General features: G+C 40.0%; 1 long non-coding RNA gene across 4 annotated transcripts; it reads right to left on the minus strand.

The window, feature by feature from the left end:
• Window positions 1-2,064: 2,064 nt before the first annotated feature.
• Window positions 2,065-17,747, minus strand: LOC144598305 (uncharacterized). 4 transcript variants are annotated; one of them, XR_013547849.1, is made up of 3 exons: window positions 17,320-17,747; window positions 9,925-10,058; window positions 2,065-7,021 (listed from the first exon to the last, which is right to left on the minus strand). It is a non-coding gene; the product is annotated as an uncharacterized LOC144598305 (long non-coding RNA). The 4 variants fall into 4 exon arrangements; XR_013547848.1 differs by lacking the exon at window positions 17,320-17,747 and adding an exon at window positions 12,242-12,371; XR_013547847.1 differs by lacking the exon at window positions 17,320-17,747 and adding an exon at window positions 11,726-12,169.
• Between the last annotated feature and the right edge of the window lie 6,020 nt (window positions 17,748-23,767).

Genomic DNA, 23,767 nt, shown 5'->3' on the forward strand with positions numbered 1-23,767 from the left:
AAATTTCTACACTTAGCATGCCATGGTTAGCAGAGTCTGAAATTTGCAAAGATCACTGCAATCTGCATTGCAATTCTATTGGCATAGTCACCAGATATTGGAGCTCATATCAAATGCTTATGACATTATCGACAATAGACAATAGACAATAGGTGCAGGAGGAGGCCATTCGGCCCTTCGAGCCAGCACCGCCATTCAATGTGATCATGGCTGTCCATTCTCAATCAGTACCCTGTTCCTGCCTTCTCCCCATACCCCCTGACTCCGCTATCCTTAAGAGCTCTATCTAGCTCTCTCTTGAATGCATTCAGAGAATTAGAATGCATTCAGAGAATTAAACATAGAAAAATAGAAAATAGGCGCAGGAGGAGGCCATTCGGCCCTTCGAGCCAGCACCACCATTCATTGTGATCATGGCTGATCGTCCCTAATCAATAACCCGTGCCTGCCTTCTCCCCATATTCCTTGATTCCACTAACCCCTAGAGCTCTATCCAACTCTAATGTTGGCCCTTACGGAGATTGAACCCACAATCTTGGCATTATAAGATATCAATATTTTAATACTGTATATCCTTATTTGAAGATTGACCTGGTATACGCAGAATGAGCCAACCACAAGAGCAATTTGTAAAGACTATGTTTTCTGGTTAGATGTCCCAAAACTATAATTTCATTCAATATATTCAAATCACCACATACAAATATTAAATTTTTGCTCTTACTTTAGCTAATTTATATTAATATAATTTATATTTATATATCAATGTTATTTAATGTAGAACCTCCTTAAAATTGAATGTAATAATTCCAGATGCAATAGCCTGTTTTGTAGTCAAATAAGACATTTCCTAAACTCAATTAGAATGACGTCTCGACCCAAAACGTCACCCATTCCTTCTCTCTGGAGATGCTGCCTGTTCCGTTGAGTTACTCCAGCATTTTGTGTCTATCTTCGATTTAAACCAGCATCTGCAATTCTTTCCTACACAAGAAATTTAGAATGTTCCTTTGACAATTGCAATCTCCTTAGAAACCTGGTAACTATTTTTTTTAATAAATGAAGATATTTAAATCAATAACAGCTATTATTATCACTTTACAACATTATTTTAAATCCTCTTCAGCAATTCCCATGAAATGACTAGCTCTTCAGGTGAAGGTGTATTCCCAGATTGTTTTTACTCATTAGAGAAAATTTTACCATAATTCATTTTTAATTATGCAATTCTGGAGTTACCTCAGAAGTCCCAAATTACTTCCTGCTTTCTTACCCCGTTTATAATGTGGTCATTCAATCCCTGTTAATATTAGCCCAGCAATATATCTTAATGAGTAGTTAAGAATACAGAGCTTGTTCACTGTGAATTCAGTCATAGCGGAATAAAAAGCTCACTTGTGCTCATAGAAAACCTAAGCGAAGCACTTTAGCTGAATGTTAGATTTACCTCATCCAAATGGTTGCAATTCCATGTCAAATTGAAAGCAGCCGTAAACTCTTGTACAGCATCAGTGTAAACATTGTCATTTCCCACATCAGCCTTCCTTACGACCTTGGTGAGATTGTGCCAAATAATTGAACATGCAGGTCCTTGACATAAGAAAATATATTCAACTGCAACAAGACTATTCCCAAAATAGCCAAGGTATTGAATGCTTTGGTACATGTTGATTTGGTTTGATTTTCACTTATTAACGCATTGGGTTCTCCAAACAGATTTCACTATTAACACCAGAACTCATTGTTCAAAATATTCAGAGTAATAGAAATCAGAAAAATTATTAAAATTAATTTCCCTTCTATTAATTATTTCCCATTATGGTATTATGGAACTTCCCTCCAACACTTAAGTGTGATAAACATGTATTTGCCTAACAATGCAAACAAAATAATTATTCTAGAACAAAAGAATGGGAAAATAAATTATGATTGATAATTTGAGTTTAGGAACACTCTGATAACATGAGCAGGAATATTAAGGTTAATAGTATAAAAAAAAAAAGAAAATGAAACCCCCATAATTTACTAATCCTATGTGCACAATAAAAGAAGTCTTCAACTTTTAATAAACATCACAGACTTTTGAAGGAAACACATTTAAACTAACACTCATATCTGGACAAATTGACACAATTATTGAAGCCTTTGATCAAGACAACTGGCAGGGAAGAGAAATTTAAATGCTACAAACTAATTATTGCTTGCATTGTGTACTTCATCTTCCTTCACTCAATAGCATTAAGATGAATGGGTGTTGAAGAAAAAAAAATCAACCTCCTTTCATAAAGGCATAGTTAAAATTGGCAGCTGTCAGCAGGACAAGTTACAGCAAAAGCCTCTATATCATTCTAATTCTACTGACATGAACATTGCCTTTGCAAATTCATTAGAAATATCTTAAAGTAGATAGTTGACCTTCTGCTGATGTTCTGTCACAGAGATGTAACAGCAGAATTTTATTTCCTTTCCATTGTTATCTTTCATTTTACTGACTCTGGTTCTTTCTCTGTGTTATACTCTGGGTCCTGTTTCTTTTCCATTATATTTTTAGTTTGCTTTACTTTGTATTCTCTTTCCATATCTGAATGTGACTCTCACACTTGTCCACGTTGAGCGATGTACATATTTTGAATCTTAAACTCGTTGGTGCGAATCCCATAAACAATGTGATGCAGAGTATGTACAGATAGGTTGCTATCTGTAAAGGCGTCTGGGAGATAATATATAGGAAACCAGAATCTGAGAAAGTTGATCCTTGAAACATGTGTGGAATATTAACTATGGGACGTAGAGCCTAATATGTTGGGGTATTCAGTCGAGCTGAACTCTGAAGAAGGGTCCTGACCTACAACGTCACTTAAACATTCTCCAGAGATGCTGCCTGACCCACTGAATGACTACAGTATTTTTTGTCTTTCTTTGGTAAACCAGCATTTGCAGTTCCTTGTTATTACATCCCGAAAACAAATGTAGGGTGTTGGACATGGTTTTATGGCTAGAAGCTGGATCATGAGATGTTGGGTATTTGAACAGATATACAAGCGATAACAAAAAATACTAAGGTGAACATAAAGAAACTGAGCAAATGGACAATAGCCTTGAAAGCTTCAACAGCGCGAGGAAAGAAGTTTGTCCACATTGAAAATGGAGACACGGAAAGTGAGACAAATCAAGGATCACAAAGAATGGCCAATGGTGAATTTTCAAAATATTAAATTGTGATGGAGTTCACCTCAGGCAAGAGGCTCTGAGAGCAGGGGGAAGGTAGATTTATATATGTAGAGTGATTGTAACTTTTGGAAGTACACATTGACATGTTTGTGGATGTTGTCTTACAAGTTTATAATTTCGTGATGACAGAACCAAGATGTCCACTGCAGCTCTTTTCATGATTATAAAATCTTAGTTGTTCAGTGGTTTATTTTAATGAAAGTTGCATTGACATACTCTATGCTCTTATGGAACTTAGCCTTGTACAGAACTTATACAAACTCAGATTATTTGACTATTGGTAAAAACTAGGATATCCATATATTATGACATTCATCACTGCACAACACATCCAATGGATAACACTCTAATCTCGTTACACCTTATATTGTAAATGTATTGTCCAAATGTAAATGCATGTCAAAATTTTATATTTCTCATTGGCATTCATGATGGGGGTATTTGGATTGCAGTAAATAATTTTTACAAACTGCACCATTCTTCACCTCCAATTACCACGACATTATAACGATGGAGAAATGATGAGGTAAAAATAATGTAAATTGTTTTTTCATAAAGATCATACCGACAGTTTCAAAATAAAAATCATTGATCTCGTTGAGAAATGTAAAATTGAAAAGTAGTAAAAATGCTGGAAATACTCAGCAGGCCAGCAAGTATCTGGGAAGGGAGAAGAAGGTTTAATATTAAGGCCAATGACCTTTCATCAGCCCAGATCATTAATGTAACCGGGAAATCAGTTGCCTCAACATTTTTTTCCCAGTGACCTTCTATTTGCTTGCTGGAAAATGTGCTTGCCAAATTTCAAATAACATTGCAGTAGATAGGTTTATCAATGAAGTTATCCAAAGAACATGCATTAGTTTCATGTGGATGGATTTCAATAAAAGCTTTTTCCATCCCCAATATCTGAATTTTTATGCACCCTAAACAGGTGCAGTGCAACAAATAAGCATATCAGTCATAAAAATTAATTATCTATACTATAAATAATTTCTTCATTTCCACACATATGAAATTTTCAAAGTTACTTCATTCATTCAAATATGTAAAATGATTCTATAAATCATAAGTGCTCAATTGCAACAGCTAGTAGTGTTCTCTATCTTTAAAAGAATCAGCATAAGATCAAAACGTATCCTTTTAAAATTCTTTCTTTTAATAATTTCTATCACATTCCCCAGATGTTCATAGATTAATGTGCACCGAGTTCCTTAATGTACTTGCAGTAATAGTACAAGTAAAAATACAAGAGAAGCGATGAACATGACCATGCTCATGATACCGTTTTCTCAGAATCTCAATTTATTTAATGTTGTTAACTATTCTAGGGAGATTCCTTTCACTGATCTGTAAATTCTGACTCACCACTGTATTAATACCATAAAGTGAAAAAAAGTACGAACTGTGCTAAAAACGATGTTGTCACTATTTTAACTTCAAACTACACCCTTCTTAACAATTTTAATGCAGAAGGGTCTCGACCCGAAACGTCACCTATTCCTTCTCTCCAGAGATGCAGCCTGTCCCGCTGAGTTACTCCAGCATTTTGTGTCTACCTTCAACTTTAATGCACACCTGGGACAATGGAAGCAAGCACAAACATATAAGTTCATTGTATCATTTATTATTTTTATTAACATTTTCTCAAAAAGGAACCACACCTCTATGTTTAACCATGAGAATCAAGCTATTTTCATAAAATGACATGTAATAATCAATATTTTGGGCAAAAGACTGGAATGGAATTTAAGCTGCCTACAATAAACTCAGTGTTGATTTATGGAATTATATTCCTTTATCGTAGAGAGTTTTCCCATGAATGGACCAATTATCCCCAAATTATTGTAACTGTTGTGATATATTTATCACATCACTGTACACTTTAATGAAAATTGTACTTTCCTGCCAGTGTCCAAAATGCATGTTATTTTACTTGGTTATGATAAGCTTACATCAATGAGATTTTCAGAGCCATCCAATTACATTTCATAGAAGAATAACAAACATTAAAATTAATGGTGAGGACTGCTTCCCTTTTCCTTGTGTCTTTTTCCAGCCCTCAACGTGATAAATATTTTTCTATCCAATTGAAAAAGAAAGTCATGACAGCAATCTATCAGTATTATACAATCACATTAGAGCACTATCTCTTTAGTTACAAGCCTATGGACAATAAATACGTTCCATCTGCAACCTATTCAATTTCATTCTAATATGCTTTTTGTTTAAAATTAATATATAATGATGTCAAGAATTTTTCATGTGAGATCTCTAGTATTTCAATGGTTTTGCTTAAAGAATCATATTGGTATTACATATCTTCTAATTAGAATTTAGTTCAGTGTTTTTAATATGATGTTTATATCCTCAACTGAGATCAATTGCATTAGAGCAATAAACTGCATTTTAAATCGCATTGTTTGATTGCCACAAATTTTTATTACATTGGTTAATGTCATTTAGGTTAGTTTCTTAAAATATAATCGATATGTTTCTTTTTACAGAGACATCGTGTTCAGAATTTTACAAGTCATATTTTGTGATAACACTTTTTATGTTGTATGTTACAACAAATTGCGCGTTATTGTTGGAATAAACTTCAATACAAAAAAGAACAGGCCCTTCATTCTTGGATCTGTATGGGACTGAAATCTGCGGTAACTTGCAATCACACGTACAGAATGTAAATGCGTTTAGGTCGAAATAAAAGTAAGCAGGCGTTAGAAGTATCACCATTCCAAACTCGTTGTCTGATTTGCACAAACAGAAGAGAATAGATAAACTGCAAATCATTTCATAATCTATATCCGGGCACTGAAATACTTAGACAGCTCTCAAAGGGCAATGCTTTCACCATCATTCACGTTCGCAAGCAATGCCTTCTTTACTATTATCATTACCGTTACCGTGGAGGCAGCAGTGACATTGGTTCTGACACTGAAATAAAAGCACTTGTCACTTCTGAAAAAAAAAAGCGCATTCCTAATGTAAAAACTCAGAGCTTCATAAAAATGTTCCATCATCTTTAGTTCTATGCACCAAAATCGAGACAAGTAAAGTTAGAATAATTCAGAGTCACAGCCGAGTTCAAACATGAATATGTTGGTAGATGCCACCTCTGGTTGTCCAAGGAAATTTATTCACCATTCTATATTTTGGTAGCCCACTGCTTGCAAAGCTTATTCTTTTCTGATTTAGTGTCCACCAATGCCTTCATGTTTTCTCCAATGTTACTATGTTAAATGTTAAATGAGAGCAATTTATCTTAACTCTCAGCATGCTGTTTTGTGAAGATTGTAGATCAACTGGGCGATGGTAATTAAGGAAATTATATATGTTTGCCACGATGTCACCCTGATAAGTGACACACTTGTGTACAAGCACATTATGTGCAAAAAAACCTTTGCATTATTTGCCTTACCTAAACATTGTCATGGCCAAAGACAGTGCATTTCAAAGTTTTCGAGGTCAAATCTATGCCCCCAGAGAGTTGTGTGTATGGAGGGGAATTGCTGGTGGTACCTGCCAGCCGGCCATGTTCTCATAGTTTCCAATATTTTTGTCACGCTGTTTGTGGTCATCTCGCGAATATATACTTCCCAGTCTTCCAACATTCCAGGTTGAGCAGTTCACTAAAAGTTAACTTCTGGTTTCTAAAACTTTTTTTTTGTTGTTGTTCATTTTTAATAACCTACCTTACTTCACACAAGTATGTTATGCACATTAAAGTAAAGTGGAGGCAATTCCATCACCTGAATCTCTTGGTAAGTTATTGGAAGGGCAGGAACTGGGTAAAGTGGGAAGAAAAATCAACAGTATATTAATTAGTGTTCAGGGCACTGCATGTAGCTTAATTCAAACAATCACCAGAAAACACATGAACGGGTTGATCTTCAACCTCAGTATTTGTGGAAGCACGTGGTTATTTCCAATCCTCGTTTTGTTTAAAAAAATATATATATATATATGTTAGTGTAACATTCCCTGCTGGGAATAACAGCAAACGGGAACTACAATGCCGCATTGGAAAACCTTTTTTTTTTGTATGCAGTTACTGCTATCGATCAACTGAGAATTATTAGGATGCTGCTTGCATTTTGTATTGAGAACATTCAATGTTCCTTCACTGGAAAATAATGGCTTGATTTAGTGTCACTGTTTCAAAATCCGAGTGCCTGAGATTGAAATTCATTGCACGATCAATAGTAGGTATTAGCGGGACATTATTTTAATTAGTTCAACACTTTTAGCCATTACAGACTTGTAATTAATATTATTTTCAACGTTGAAATAAACACCAGTGAGTGGGTGATTGTATGTGGAAATGAATTGTTTCCAATCACGAATGTTGCCGGGGCCCGTTGCATAAACTGGCATAAACTGTTCATAGTTTAGATTTAGGTATAAGGGGTGCAGTATAACGTTTAGGTGGTGATAACGTTTAGGTTCTGGGCGTGGTACAGCGCATATGTCCCACCTTAAAAAAACACGAGTCACTGATTAATCTTAAACTAAACACTATCTTTTACTCTCTGTTGGAAGCGTCTTTGCAGTTAGGTGTTATATTTTTTCATATTTAATCCCTGGAAAATATTTACAGCTAACAATACGCCATCGTCAGGATAAGGTGAACCAATCTGTTCGGGGGCCACGGACACAGAAAGAAAAAAAAACCCCAATAAAAATCCGAATCAGTTAGTTTGGAAGCAATCTGTTCCTTTGCCATGTAATCCTCTGTGCATTCTATAGACAGCACAACGGCCAAGTTAATCTCCCTTTAATAAAATATGAATAGTCATTAGCTTTGAGTTCCTGGTGCATACGTGGTGAAATAAATTTATGGAGGATAGTTGCATTCTTATTTTTTGGCGAAGGGGCGAAATTGCCTCTCTCTGGTTGACGTGGTCTGATTATGGAGAAATAAAAGTATCATATCAATTACTTTCCAGCTATTATCAGAAGCCATTTTGCTTTCATAAACATCCCACTTGTTTCACAAGGCATAATATACTCTCGATTTGGCCTGGACGGAAAGGGTAAAAGTAACTCTGCGAAACATATACCGCAGAGCTAGAAAGGGCACAAGAGCTGATGAACCGACAGGACTGTGAATAACGTTTCAATGTTTTTTTTAAATTTAATTGACAAGAGATGGGGAAACTGCGAATTAATGTGAAGCTCTTAACCCTCGCTCTTATTCACCCTAACAAATGGCCAGAATCGAGATGGAGTAGGTCGGCAGTGACCGAGAGCAAATGAGCTGAACAGGCGGCACACAGGAAGGTGTGGTGGGGCCGGACTCAGAGACGGTGCAGTGATTCACTCCATCTCTGATATCTGTTAGATTGCTGCTGTTTGCTCGATGGGAACGGAACTACACCTCGTCAAGAAATGGCTCAGTAAATGGCTTTAATTGAGTGAGAACCCCCCGAAATCCAGTCTCGGAAATAATTTCCTCTTTGCAGTCACAAAATAAATGGCAGCTCAAAAGAAATGTGTGAATTTGATGGGTTTGAGGGTTTAAACGAAGCTTGGCGTGTGTCGTTTTACATTAATTCGACCCGTGTTTCACGCTGAAGAACACACATTGCCATGCTTCATCAACACTTGCTTTCAGATTCAGTCGGAAGGAGAGAATACAGCAACTGGCTGTCGTTAACGTCAATCTGTATTCTGAAGTTTTATTTCACCATGGTGCAGGACCATTGGACATGACTACAAATGACTGCTCGCTCCCCATCGTTCACACATTGCTTGTCTGATTGGTTCCGTAGCAACGTCTCAATAGCGAATTGATCTTACAACCACATTGAAACATGCACCCGATAGAAATAATCTGTTGAACACGAACATACCGGAAAGCACGCTTCTTTCAAGACACAGAGGTAATGCTACACCGACGCCCACCCACCCACCAATTCGACATCCATATCCCTTCCCAAATCTCAATGCGTTCAAAATCGAACCGGCATGCATTTTGAAAGGTGATTGCCTTCCCAATTCATTTAGCCTGTATCGCATGGCCGCGCTTACAATTGGCATCTTTAGCAAATGACACAACGCGTTCGAGTTGGATTCGTCTCCTAACAGATCGCTCCAAAGGATGGGAGGCGGGGTTCTATTGTTGATATGCAGTGCAAAATATCTTAAATAATAGAAACGCGACTCGAACCGACGCGTTACCATTTCTCACGAAGAGTTGTTGTCGGGCATCAGAATCCCACAATTCCTTTTTTTTTTTTTGGTTTTGCAAGAAAAAAAAAATTGTGCACTTGGTTTTTAGTCCATTGAAGTGCCGAAGAGTGTACTCTCCTCGACTACGCGTATTCTTAAGCAATAACAACGTAATCCGTATTATACACCCAAGAATACCCGTCACCGAAGAGAGTCTGCATAAATCTAGCAACATCTAGCCAATGCCAAAAAATCCACACCTATCATCAACAAAGACGGGTTCCAAAGAATGAATCTGAGTAGGCGTCCCTTCAGTACACACCAGGGCGAGTTCCAGCATAGCCACTCTGCAAAGGGAAATGAATAAAATGCATTTTGAAGTATATCGGGGATTTTTTTTTTGCGGAATTTGTGACCATTTGATTTCTCTTTTCCAAACAAAAGTGCACCGTTTCAAATTACAGTCAGTTTGAAAGAGCAGACCCCAAAATTGCACGGCTCAATAACACAACTCACCTGCCCCAAAAAAAGCAGCGGGACATTCATGGTTTGTCGTGTAGTTGGTTGCAATTTTCGATCCTCCACGTTTCATTCCGAACAGTTTCCATCTCCTTCGCCATTTAGACGTAGGGCGCCCAAAAGTTAAGTTCCTGGGAGGGGTTCGGGGAATGTGGCGGTTTAAAAGAAAGAAAACATGAATTCATTCGTTTGTTTGTGAACCCCTTTATCAAGTTATACGTTTCTTTCTAAATAATTTAGGCGTAGGAGGAACAACAGTGAGAAAAGATGAAGGGGGTGGGGGGGTGAGGGGGGGGGGGGGTATGGGTGGGGAGGGGTATTAAATGTTGATGAATATCGATACGAAATATTCAAAGATAATATTTACTTAATCAACTGTGGGGGGAAAAAAATAACGATTCAACATTCGGTTTTATAGAAAAAAGTAGCAACCAGAGCGATTGTCCACGTCGATTGATAAGGGAAGAATGATGCGCCGTAAACTGAAGCACATACATCATTACAGGCCTCCACATATAATCCTTTAACTACATTCCCATAATGGGGAAGCGGGAAAGGAATACAATTCTGCATTCGTGCAATTCCTCTAAGTTGTTTGTTGAATGCTGATCAATCCATTGACCCTCCCGTGTTTCGTATTTCCCCTTTCTCTCTCTCTTTCTCTCGCTAATGAAAGGGTTAGGAGCCATGAAATTTTAAAAAAAGACAGCCAGGAGATCCCCCCCCCCCCCCCCCCCCGCCTTGTATGGTTACTTTATTCTTCAAACATTGTAATAACACCGCTTATGGATTATTATTATTATTTTTTAAAATCTGAAACCTGCCCAGTATCTCGAAAGCTCCGTGGCGGACGAGATTGGCAGAGAGAGAGAGAGAGAGAGAGAGAGAGAAGAAAAAAAAATCAACAGTCAGAGGGGGTTACGTTGAATGCCGAATTTCCGAATCGACTCGAGAACACTGCGAATATCGGCGGGTTCCTGGTTGAAATTCCAAGCAATGGATTTGAAAAAAAAAAAAAAAATTGTCCTAATGCATTGTCGATCATGCTTTCCAAAATTAGTACGTTTTTCCTCTCTCTCTAAATGCAAGGCAGACCTCTCCAACTCTAACAACGTTCTGTTTCCTTGGTTGCGCCCATCGACACTGGACAAATCACTCTCGGTTTAATATTCATAACAACGGTTATATCGGTGCATAAAATGAAACAAAAAGAAACCCCAATGTGATCTCCAGGCTTTCCTAATACGAGAATATCTGTCCGATTCTCTCGTTGTTATCTATCATACGATACCGACACCATCTCTATCCGTTTCGTGGTAATACGACAATCAAATTGTGAAAATGCGCATGTACTAGTCAATCCAAGATACCAGCTACCAAAAGAAAATACTTAAAAAAGCTTTAGTCCAAATTACAATGGCTAGTCGATATGTTCAGCAAAGTACAGACAGATCTTACCCAAGGAAGAGTCGGCGGTTTCAGCACGACGGACAGCTCAATCCTAAGAGACGCAAGGCAAGAGCTATACCACCGAAGCTAGCTCGGCGCAACAAAAGCTCTTGTGAATCGAATGTGAACCAGGCGAACTACTTACTAGCACCATTTCCTCTGAGACCGCTGCCTCTGGGTGCATATTCATACCCCCAACCCCCACCCCACCCCCCACCCCCCCCTCCCTCCAGGCTACGGTATTCCCAAAAATGACTGAGCAAGCCACTGTCAGGCACTATGTTACATCGTGCGAGCACTCTAAACGCCTCACAGCACCAGGCAAGAAGACACATCATATGCTAAATACCTTTGTTCATTGATTCCCACGTTGCATCTAGTCAAAATAGCGCCGCAATTACCCTTCGATAATTCGATTAGCCATTGCGAGCAAATTTTTATTCACATTTCAGTCGGAATGAACGACGAACGGCATAACCTCCCCATTCCTGCGTCTCACTGATTCTCGCCACATATATTCGTGTTTGGCTGAGCCGCCTTTTGTCGGGCTCCTGTTAGTTTGCAGTCGTCCACAGCGGCTGTGTTTTCTATTTAACAAGAGGACCCCCCTTTTGCAAGGACCAAACAAAAAACCAAAAAAAACCCCCCCACACACAACAAAGACTGATCTGCACACTGAATGAAAAAAATAAAAATAAAAAATTGAAATCAGCTCAGATAATTCGCAGCAGATGACAGTGGCGGAAAAAAATCCTCGCTGCACAGCTAAGCAGTGGGTTTCAATAAAATAACGGAAGATGCAAACTCCGCGTTGCCATTGACACCAATTTTTTTTTTTACCCCTCCCTCTGAAGACACGGCTTACCTTTTTTTTTCAATGGAGGTTCAAAAGCAATCGTCTGCGAGGTCGAGATGCGATATCGATGTGTTTCTTTACCTCTTGTGTGGAGGCTGCTATTATGAGGGGGGAGGGGTGTGGGGAACAGAGGTGGGGGCTGAGGGGTTTGACTGCAGCTTCGTTCAAGCCTCGGGTAAAAAGGTTGTTCCCGGCTCCCCCCCCCCCTCCCAACCCCCACCCCAAACCCAACCCAACCCGCCTCCACGCCACCCATTTTAGTCTCTTTTTGTTGTTGTTGTTGTTGTTGTTGTTGTTGTTGTTGTTGTTGTTGTTGTTGTTTGCAACGCCGTTCCGCTCCAGGGGCTACACGGCACCAGAGATCTTTGCAAAAATATCTAATCAAAGTGAAACAATTACGACCAGTTGTCGCCTGCCACAACGAATGAGTGTAACTCGACACCAAAAATAAAACCCATTACTTGGGTGCTAGATCTGTACAGGGTAAACTTGCCAGATAAAGTGATTAGGAGATCTGGGCATCATTTAACATAATACGTGGATCCCAAACATGTTAATGGTGGATTAATTGAGGAATATCAGATGAGCCTACTTCATAGTCTCTTATTCATGAGATCTCAGCGGGAGCCGTTTAATACCTTTGAGACGCTGTTCACACACACACACACACACACACACACACACACACACACACATATTATATAGACACACGCATATATAGACACACACACTCACTATACATACATACATATATATATATATATATATATACACACATACACTCACGCACGTGTGTGTATGTATAGTGTGTGTGTATAGCATTATATATATATATATATATATACATATATATATATATAATGCTATACACACACACTATACATACACACACGTGTGTGTAATATGCTATACACACACTCGGATCATATATATAATATGCTATACAAATCACTCGGAGCTCCCTATATGTATATATATATATATATATATTATATTATATATAGGGACCTCCGAGTGATTTTAGGATTAGGACTCCAGCGCTCACACATAGCGCCTGATGTGAACAAAAAATATTCTTCTCTTCATAATAATCCAGCATCTCTTTAAAAGTTAGCGTTGTTTCTAACCCTCTTGCCATGCCTTCCCTACTTCAAATATGCGATCCGCGCCACATAAGAGAGGCCAGCGTCTCTCTCTCTCTCTCTCTCTTGGGATGGGTCACACAAATCAATAATTGGGGCCCATCGGCTAGACTTTCATCAACCCACCCGCTGGATAACCTCACTAGGTTTGACGTTGCCGCTCACGCATCTCAATTTACTTGCTTTACATTTGAAGGTCTGCGGTTATTTTCCTACGCTTGCTTTACATTTGGGACGAGTTAAGGTTGAGAGAAAGGGGTGCTGGAGAGAAAGGAGTCTGGCTCGGACGAGCAGTGAGCCGGCACGGTTTAACGTGCAGTCACATTTGAATGGAACAGAGAATACATCTGTTTATAATGTTGTCTCTTTCCAGGTATAGTTGACCACCCTTTTGGAGTCTCTCTCTTTTTTTTGCATTTAACAGGATATATTTTAACGTGCATGTCACATTCCTAACTAAAAGCAAGACTCACTTTGCAATCCAGACCCCCAAGTTACCTGTTTGCCAAAAGGACTATTTTACTGCCAAAATTGGCTTTAAAATACAGATTAACTGATTGTGCGCGCCATCGGTCAAACTTAAAAGTGGATATGTTATCAATTTGTTGACATGCAAAAGTCACAATTGGAAATTCCAGATCAAAACCTTAAAATGGTCTGAGTTGGCGACACGAATGTTTCAATTGATGCCTGTCTTATTGTTTAAAATCTTCAAAGAAGAAATCTGACAGTCGGTACCAGAGGCACCAAACAGGTAAAGGTGCTCAACTTGTACTGCAGTATTTGTTCGCGTCTGTTTCACCACACTTAAAAACCACCCAGACGGTGACTCATTTACACCGCACTGACTACGTCTGCTTGATGAAGTGGATCTACAAAACGGATTTTTAAAAAAAACTCCCGGTGGAATGCAATGAGAGCGTTGAAAATTAAAGGATAGATAGGTCAGGGTTGAGAGATAATCTGTTCTCGCCTCCTCACCGCCATTCCGCCAAGAACCAACGCTCCACCACTGTTTCTATCCCTGACAGTTAAGCGTTCCCCCGGAGATTGTGAACAGTTCCAGTCTCCCCACACACCCCCTGACTAATGCAACTTTAGCTTGGAGGTACAGAAGAACCTTCTGCCCAATACCACCTGCCAGGTCCGGCGTTTTCATCCAGCAAGCGATAGTCAGGGGTTGTTGTTTATGTGTAAGAAGGAACTGCAGATGCTGGTTTAAACCGCAGATAGACACAAGAAGCTGGAGTAACTCAGCGGGTCAGGCAGCATTTCTGGAGAGAAGAGGAATGGGTGACATTTCGGGTCGAGACCCTTCTTCAGACCTATATGCACTGCAGTTTGAGAGGAAATCCGCAGTTTAAAAAAAAATTGCGGTTGTTACCGTTAACAATTTAGCAAAGGGCACATTTATTAATTTGATTGTACTCCGGATCTTCAGATCTAATGGGCAATATATTAACAAAACCTCCCTGCTCCAATTCTTTATTAGATGTGATACAACATGCAACAAAGCTGCGTTGGGTATTGCCGGGGTTCCATTCGCGTCGAACTGTTGCCACCTGCAGGCCAAGTCTATATTGCTCTTCGCTTGCACGGATCTCACGATTGCATTGACAATTCAGTGTATTTTATGTCCAACCTCCCATCCAACTTAACATACAGTTTTCTTTACTGGGAGGATGACATGTGTTTGAAGTCGATTTGTTATTCTGACAAACATGGTAAGCAAAGGTAACAATGTGAAAATAGCACGGGCTACTAGAAATTCGAAATACTGAAAAAGCTATTTTGGTCATGTTGTCTCTCTGGAGAGAGAGAGAGAGAGAGAGAGAGAGGGGTAACGTTTCAAGTCATTGTCTTTCATCGAGTATGCTTCTCCCCCCTTAGATGCTGCTTGCCCGGCTGATTATTTCCTTATTTTGTAGTTATGGTAATTAGAAATCCCACCTTCCCCTTACCTTGTTTGAAGTTGTAAAATGTCTAATTTTATTTAAGATAAACTGATAAATCCGATTAAAGTATGTTTACAAATGTACGCGTCCAGCCAGGCTATAAATGCCACTCTTATTTTGTTTTCATATTCAGACAATCGAATGGGGATGTATGTTAACTTTATGCCATAATTTGGAATGGATTTGGAGTTGGTTTATTTTAATAGGTCTGCTATATTATGGTATGTGTTTAGAACAGAACCCAGCACCTCAAACGCGTTTTATTAATAATTCTATAGCTTGGGACAAATACATGGGAAACATAGTATTTCCCAGAATCAGTGCTCAATTGGGCTTTAATCTGTCTTTCTCGGTGTCATGTCCAATTTTATATTTCGCAAAGACCAGTACGACAGTGCCAATTCCATAGTTTCTAAGCAAGATGGGCGTCATCCCTTAGTAATCGGACATGAGGTTCCGATTATCGATCCAAGAAATCGTAAGATTTTCCTGATCAATAACAAGTTAAAGATGAACTAGTCTGTTCAGGTCGATTCAAATTACTAATGGCACAATAAAAATCCGCACAAGCCTTTTGGGAGACCTTATATTCATTTGAAGATGAACAACAATTAGATCATCAAAATATTAGTTAGTTAATAAATTATTCAGTCTTTCCCTCGAATCTTCTTGCTTCATTTCCGTTGAACTCCACTTTCCAAGTGTGAATAACTAGAAGAGTACATGCGGAGAGTGGGCGAACAAAGCTCTTTGCAGGCAAGTAGATAATATACAGAATGACCAGAGAGAAATTGCTGCATTTTGCTGTATCTGATTAAGTGGATCGATGAAACCGCAAACTGCGTTTAAAACTGCCGAAAAAACAAACATCATTCTCATTTCCTTACGTATTTCTATAGGAATAATAGCAATTACGCTGAATATATCTTTATTAGATATTTAAAAATAATAAATTAGCAGAGAAATCCATTGTGGGTACAAGGGACAATATATATTTAACCATTAACATAACACAAACCCAATATGGTTTATACATCCGACAATAGCGATTAATAAAGCAAGCTATTGTTTTTTTATGATCTTATTTTCGGTACCTCTGCCGAATTGGAGCGCGGCTATTTAAGGATAAAATTGTAAAGTGGCCAAACCAGGATGTCCCTCATCAGACAGACCGCGGGCGCCCCCTGCTGCTCAAACACAAAGCTGAAAACAACCCCTTGCAAAGCATCAGCCTCATTCATTTCATCTCAATCCTGAAAGACTGCAGGGGGAAAATATGAAGCAATACATGTTTATTTATTCCTCTAATCGGGGAGACATAATATCGCATCGCTGAATAGATCAAGTAATAACCACTCCCACCCCACCCCGCCACAAAAAAAAAGATTCTAATGTACCTGTTAATTATATTTAAAGTGAAAGAAATTCACTCCACAACAGGGAGGGTGAAATCAATAATTACACAACACCACTTGGTTGATGAGTTACAACTTCAATAGTTGTCACAAACCCAAAAGGTGGCACAGTTGTGTGAACGATGGCTGTTTTTATTACATGGGGAAATGCATCAAGTACGGATATCGTCACGTTCTCACAGTGGGAATACTTCTTTTTTTCTATTTAAAAACTTTCAGCCAAAGTATTGCAGATCGATGTGAAAAGCCACATCCTCGAAATTCCAACACAGAGTTACTAACGTTTGGAACTACATTGGCGTCAAGCGAAGAAAGGAGTTTATACGTTTAAGAGAGAGAGCATTATTCTAAAACTCTGAATCGTTTAAATGATCTTCTAGGTGAAGGATCAAAATCAAGATTTTCTTCAACGCGTGTCGCAGAACAATGACTTACTTTTGGTGCACAGCTACAGAATGCAATCACGCGTTACAGGATTAATTGACATGCACTGTATATTAACAAATACCCAATGGGAGGCACACAGCAACACGACTTAGGCTATGCCCAATTTAAATTAAGTGGAAGCGCCTTACCATTGGAGTCATCCTGGAGATCCTTTCAGCTTTCTGTAGTTCTCCTTTGAGTGTGTTGTGGCAATAAAGACACATATATTATTCGTTTGCAAATAAGGGTGCGTTAGTATCCATGTTTTTTGTTGTTGTTGTACTTTAGTCTTCATCATTTTCAGCCCTGCAGAATAGCAGCAAAGCTATAAAGGCACTGCTGAAATAAATCACAAAGAGCAGAAATCCATCTTGAGTTCTGTGACCTGCCAACCGTTTTTGAGCCTCCTCCTTTCAACGCAGCGCTGTGCAATTTAAAGACTGTAAATACATGTATATTCTGAGATGCTGGATCTCCGGTGTCGTTAGCCGCGGACAAACAAGGCTGGTTAGTTTATGCTAATGTCTATTTTATCCCCCACACACACACACACAAGCACACAGCTGCTTTCATCCACGGTAGGATTGTGTTTGTCTCTTGATGCCACGATTGACAGGTCGGGCTAGAGCAGCACTTACTCACCACGCGGCCTGGTATGGAGACTCCCTGCTGTCTACATAGCTGGACTGAAAGGTGTCAAGCATTATTACCAATAAACGTTAGACACAAATACCCTCTGTGTTGTGTTCCGAGCGTTGTATATATATATGAAACAGTGCGAAAGCTATTGCGAAACCAGGAACATGCAAATGTCAACAGCACCACAATTCAACGTGTTGAAGAGCTGCCGAGAAAAGGGGAAAAAATGCAATAGAGGCAAAAACCCCCCAAATTATTTAGAAGAATCGGTGAGGAAACAGGAAATTCCGTAAAGCGAGATGGCCTCAACTGGACACTTTGCACGGATAAAGCATCTCACGGTCCATGGGCTTCATCACAAGCCCAGTGAATGTTCACTACTACAAGATAGACCCAAAATGCTGGAGTAACTCAGCGGGACAGGCAGCATCTCTGGAGAGCAGGAATGGGTGACGTTTCAGACTGAGAGTCAGAGGAGAGTGAGTCTAGAGATATAGAAATGTAAGGTGTGAAAACGACAGATCAAGGTAGGGTATTGACATGGAGTGAGAACTGGTTGGCAGACAGGAAACAAGGAGTAGGAATTAACAGATCCTTTTCAGAATGGCAGGCAGTGACTAGTGGGGTGCCACAAGGCTCCGTGCTGGGACCACAGTTGTTTACAATATATATTAATGATTTAGACGAGGGAATTAAATGTAACATCTCTAAGTTTGCGGATGACACAAAGCTGGGCGGCAGTGTGAGCTGCGAGGAGGATGCTATGAGGCTGCAGGGTGACTTGGATAGGTTGGGTGAGTGGGCATGGCAGGTGCAGTATAATGTGGAGAAATGTGAGGTTATCCACTTTGGTGGCAAGAACATGAAGGCAAATTATTATCTGAATGGTGTCAGATTAGGAGAAGGGGAGGTGCAACGAGACCTGGGTGTACTTGTACACCAGTCACTGAAAATAAGCATGCAGGTACAGCAGGCAGTGAAGAAAGCTAATGGCATGTTGGCCTTCATTGCGAGATGATTTGAGTTTAGGAGCAAGGGGGTCCTATTGCAGTTGTACAGGGCCCTGGTGAGATCGCACCTGGAGTATTGTGTGCAATTTTGGTATCCTAATTTGAGGAAGGATATTATCGCTATTGAGGGAGTGCAGCGTAGGTTCACCAGGTTAATTCTCGGGATGGCGGAACTGACATATGATGAAAGAATGGGTATTCACTGGAATTTAGAAGCATGAGAGGGAATCTTATAGAAACATATAAAATTCTTAGAGGATTGGACAGGGTAGATGCATGAAAAGTGTTCCCGATGTTGGGACGGTCAGAACCAGGTGTTACTGTTTAGGAATAAGGGGTAGGCCATTTGGGACTGAGATGAGAAAAAACCTTTTCACCCAGAGAGTTGTGAATCTGTGGAATTCTCCGCCACAGAAGGCAGCGGAGGCCAATTCACTGGATGTTTTCAAGAGAGAGTTAGATTTAACTCTTTGGGCTAAGGGAATCAAGGATATGGGGTATATCAGGAATGTGGATGATCAGCCATGATTATATTGAATGGCTGTGCTGGCTCAAAGGGCCGAAAAGGCCTACTCTTGCACCTATTTTCTATGGTTCCATGTGACAACGCGGCATAGATTCAGTAATGTTGAATCAGGAGGACAGTAGAACTAATGGATTCACTATTGTTCCACAGGATCAATCCACTTCCTGATCCACACTGACTCATAGAAGGACTCTGGAATCCAGCAACACAGTAGAAACAAGGAGTTGCAGATGGTAGATTACAAAAAAATGACACAAAGTGCTGGAGTAACTCAGCGGGTCAGGCAGCATCTCCAGAGAAATATTAGAACTGTAACGTCCAGGTTCAGGAGTAGCTTCTTCCCAACAACCATCAGGCTATTGAAAACTTCAGATGCCATCTAAACTCCGAATTACAAACTGCCTTGATTGGTCTAAGGATTTGAGAGCATTGGGTTTTTTTTGTTGTCTTTTTACGATATTGTTTGTTTTGTTTGAGGCCAGTTCATTGGCTATATTTAAGAGGGAGTTAGATGTGGCCCTTGTGGCTAAAGGGATCAGGGGGTATGGAGAGAAGGCAGGTACGTGATACTGAGTTGGATGATCAGCCATGATCATATTGAATGGCGGTGCAGGCTCGAAGGGCCGAATGGCCTACTCCTGCACCTATTTTCTATGTTTTCTATGTTTATAATTGAACTTATTTGAGTTGTTTATTACGGTGTCTACCGTATACAATATTTACATATCCGTGGTGCTGCTTCAAGTAAGAATTTCATTGTTCCGTTTCAGGACACTTGACAATAAAACACTCTTGACAACGGTTGAGAGATGAACCTTTCGGGTCGGGACCCTTCTTCAGACTGGCTGCGGCTGAACGCGTTCCCGAGAATGACGCTAGCAGGCATTTTTGATCAAATGTACAAATCGCTCAATTAGACAAAATTGCATATTAGTACCGTGTTTTATTTTATTTAACAATACCATGTTCGTCAAAGTAATTCACAAACTATATTTGACATTGATACTGTTCAAATTCTTGCCGAATTATACTCACTGTATATTAAAATGACGTTTACGCCATTTCATAATCACTCCTCTAAAATCCGTTTCTCCACCCGCAGTTTATTCTGCATCTACTCGAGAAGGTTTATTTGGAGCACATAGGTGATCAATAGACAATAGACAATAGACAATAGGTGCAGGAGGATGCCATTCGGCCCTTCGAGCCAGCACCGCCATTCAATGTGATCATGGCTGATCATTCTCAATCACCCCGTTCCTGCCTTCTCCCCATACCCCCTGACTCCGCTATCCTTAAGAGCTCTATCTAGCTCTCTCTTGAATGCATTCAGAGAATTGTCCTCCATTGCCTTCTGAGACAGAGAATTCCACAGATTCACAACTCTCTGACTGAAAAAGATTTTCCTCATCTCAGTTCTAAATGGCCTACCCCTCATTCTTAAACTGTGGCCCCTTGTTCTGGACTCCCCCAACATTGGGAACATGTTTCCTGCCTCTAACGTGTCCAACCCCTTAATAATCTTATACGTTTCGATAAGATCTCCTCTCATCCTTCTAAATTCCAGTGTATACAAGCCTAGTCTTTCTAGTATTTCAACATATGACAGTCCCGCCATTCCGGGAATTAACCTAATAAACCTACGCTGCACGCCCTCCTAAGTAGTCTACTTAAAAACTCGACTTTTGAAGTAAACATGGCATCAATGGCGCAGCGATAAAGTTGCTGCCTTACAGCGCCAGAGACCCGGTTCGATCCTGAATGTGGGTGCTGTTTGCACAGAGTTTGTACGTTCTCCCCGTGACCACGTGGGTTTTCTCCGGGTGCTCCGGTTTCTTCCCACATTCAAAAGCCGTGCAGTTTCATAGGTTAATTGGCTTTGGTAAAATGTGTAGGCTATTGTTGGTGTATCGCTGGTCAGCCGTGGGCTCGGTGGGCCGAAGGGCCTGTTTCCGCACTGTATCTCTAAAGTAAAATAAAGATTCGGCTGCGATTGTGTAACATCATTTTATATAGAAACATAGAAAATAGGCGCATGAGTTGGCCATTCGGCCCTTTGAGCCAGCACTGCCATTCAATATGATCATGGCTGATCACCCAAAATCAGTACCCCGTTCCTGTTTTCTCCCAATATCCCTATGATATATATATATCTCAGCCAACAATATAATTTTCAACAAAACGGTTCTGCTTTGTTTTGTGCGACGTTATTCCCCTTATTGTAAGAAAATAACTGCAGATGCTGGTACAAATCGAAGGTATTTATTTCACAAAATGCTGGAGTAACTCAGCAGGTCAGGCAGCATCTCAGGAGAGAAGGAATGGGTGACGTTTCGGGTCGAGACCCTTCTTCAGTCTGAAGAAGGGTCTCGACCCGAAACGTCACCCATTCCTTCTCTCCCGAGATGCTGCCTGACCTGCTGAGTTACTCCAGCATTTTGTGAATAAATACCTTCGATTTGTACAGCATTTTGTGAATAAATACCTTTTATTCCCCTTATTGGTCATGAGAGTCGAGACTGCAATATAATGACTCAGAAAAAACCCCATTTCTATAATGGGTCCATTTATCTTCCATTATGTATCTATCAGTTTGGAATATCAGCTTTTGGTACTAAAGATTGGACCATAAATCAATTGCCATTTATTGCAAGCTTTACGTTGATGTGCCGGACATCAAGGCACTTGGTATGTTTAGTGGGTGGTTATCTATTCGCTATGTCACAAGATGTTGGCAGACAGAACCCTTTTTAACCATGCCCAAAGCTATCGTGCCTCTTCGCAATTTGTCTCCTCAAGTGGGTTCGACTTGTCCTCAACTCAATATCACTGCTCTTGCCCGCAAGTCCACTATCCCGTGGCGCTCTGGGTCAACGCTTTGGTTTGGGCTAGGAGACGTGGAAGGGGTATCAAAGAGGAGGAATTTTTGACTTGCAGCATTCCAATAAAACATGCCCTCGTTGATGAAGCCGGATTCTCGGACGATGAAAATCAATTGTTTCCCAAACGTACGAGAGCTAAACAGGCAAGGGCATGGGTTCAAGCCACGGCTTTGAACCAAGTGGCAGCTCGATCCTTAATTAGGGCGCTCGTCTCCTCTCACTGTTTACAAGGTCCTTGCTAAGCCTGGTTGGAAACACAAATGAAATGGAAATCAGTTACACGCGCAGTTACAAATCATTTAAGGCGCTCATATGTAACGTCCACTTAGTCAATATTTGATCACCAGTCCTGGGTTCCACTGGAAGTATTGATTCAAGCCATTAGACTGTGGTCGCTTTGGCCATCACTCATGCTCCTTTGTACAATGCCCGGTGTTGGCGACCATCCCAGCCTACTCTCTCAAAGCTGGGCAAATTCAGACTGACAGCATTTACCTTTGCCTGGAATAATGGAGCTCTTTGTATTCTCTTCCAAGGACGGTTCGCCAGACCACGCACAATAGACAATAGGCAATAGGTGCAGGAGGAGGCCATTCGGCCCTTTGAGCCAGCACCGCCATTCAATGTGATCATGGCTGATCATTCTCAATCAGTACCCCGTTCCTGCCTTCTCCCCATACCCCCTGACTCAGCCATCCTTAAGAGCTCTATCCAAGCTCTCTCTTGAATGCATTCAGAGAATTGGCCTCCACTGCCTTCTGAGGCAGAGAATTCCACAGATTCACAACTCTCTGACTGAAAAGGTTCTTCCTCATCTCAGTTCTAAATGGCCTACCCCTTATTCTTAAACTGTTGCCCCTTGTTCTGGACACCCCCAACATTGGGAACATGTTTCCTGCCTCTAACGTGTCCAACCCCTTAATAATCTTATACGTTTCGATAAGAGATATAGAATTAGAAATCCGAAGCAAGGCAGCAGAGTGGCCCATAAAATCATCCCACAGCCACCCCCACCAACCCTCTTCTGACATTGAAGGTACTTAAATTATTCAATGGTTCTATCAGTGTACGGTCCAGTGCAATCACGTTTTTTTTAAAGCTTCCCTTGAGTTGCTTATTTTTTTTAAAAAGCTGGATATTTAGGAAATAGTCAGTAGGTTAGGTGGCATTTGTGGAGAATAGAAAAGAATTAACGCTTCAAGTCTGTTAGAAAGGTCAACAGTCTGATCTGCTGAGAATTTCTGATATTTTTATTCTTCGGATGCCCAGCATCTATCTACAGTTTGGTTTTGGTTTTTGCTTTAGGATTTCACTTTAAAAATTAAAAATTAAAAAATAATTTTCTACTTTTTTTAGGTATTCCACCTTTTTTGAGTACTTTTATTTTAATTGCCAATTATCTGTACTGGTGTTGTACCAATGGAATGCGTTTGATTACAGGTTTCAATAGGAATTGCAGTACAAAACTGAAGTTGAAAAAGAGGTTTGCAAACTGCTGAGATGCTTTATGGTACATGTTAATCTAGTTGTATTATTTTTC

Source organism: Rhinoraja longicauda, chromosome 11 (genome assembly GCF_053455715.1).
Source record: "Rhinoraja longicauda isolate Sanriku21f chromosome 11, sRhiLon1.1, whole genome shotgun sequence".
Classification (NCBI taxonomy): domain Eukaryota; kingdom Metazoa; phylum Chordata; class Chondrichthyes; order Rajiformes; family Arhynchobatidae; genus Rhinoraja; species Rhinoraja longicauda.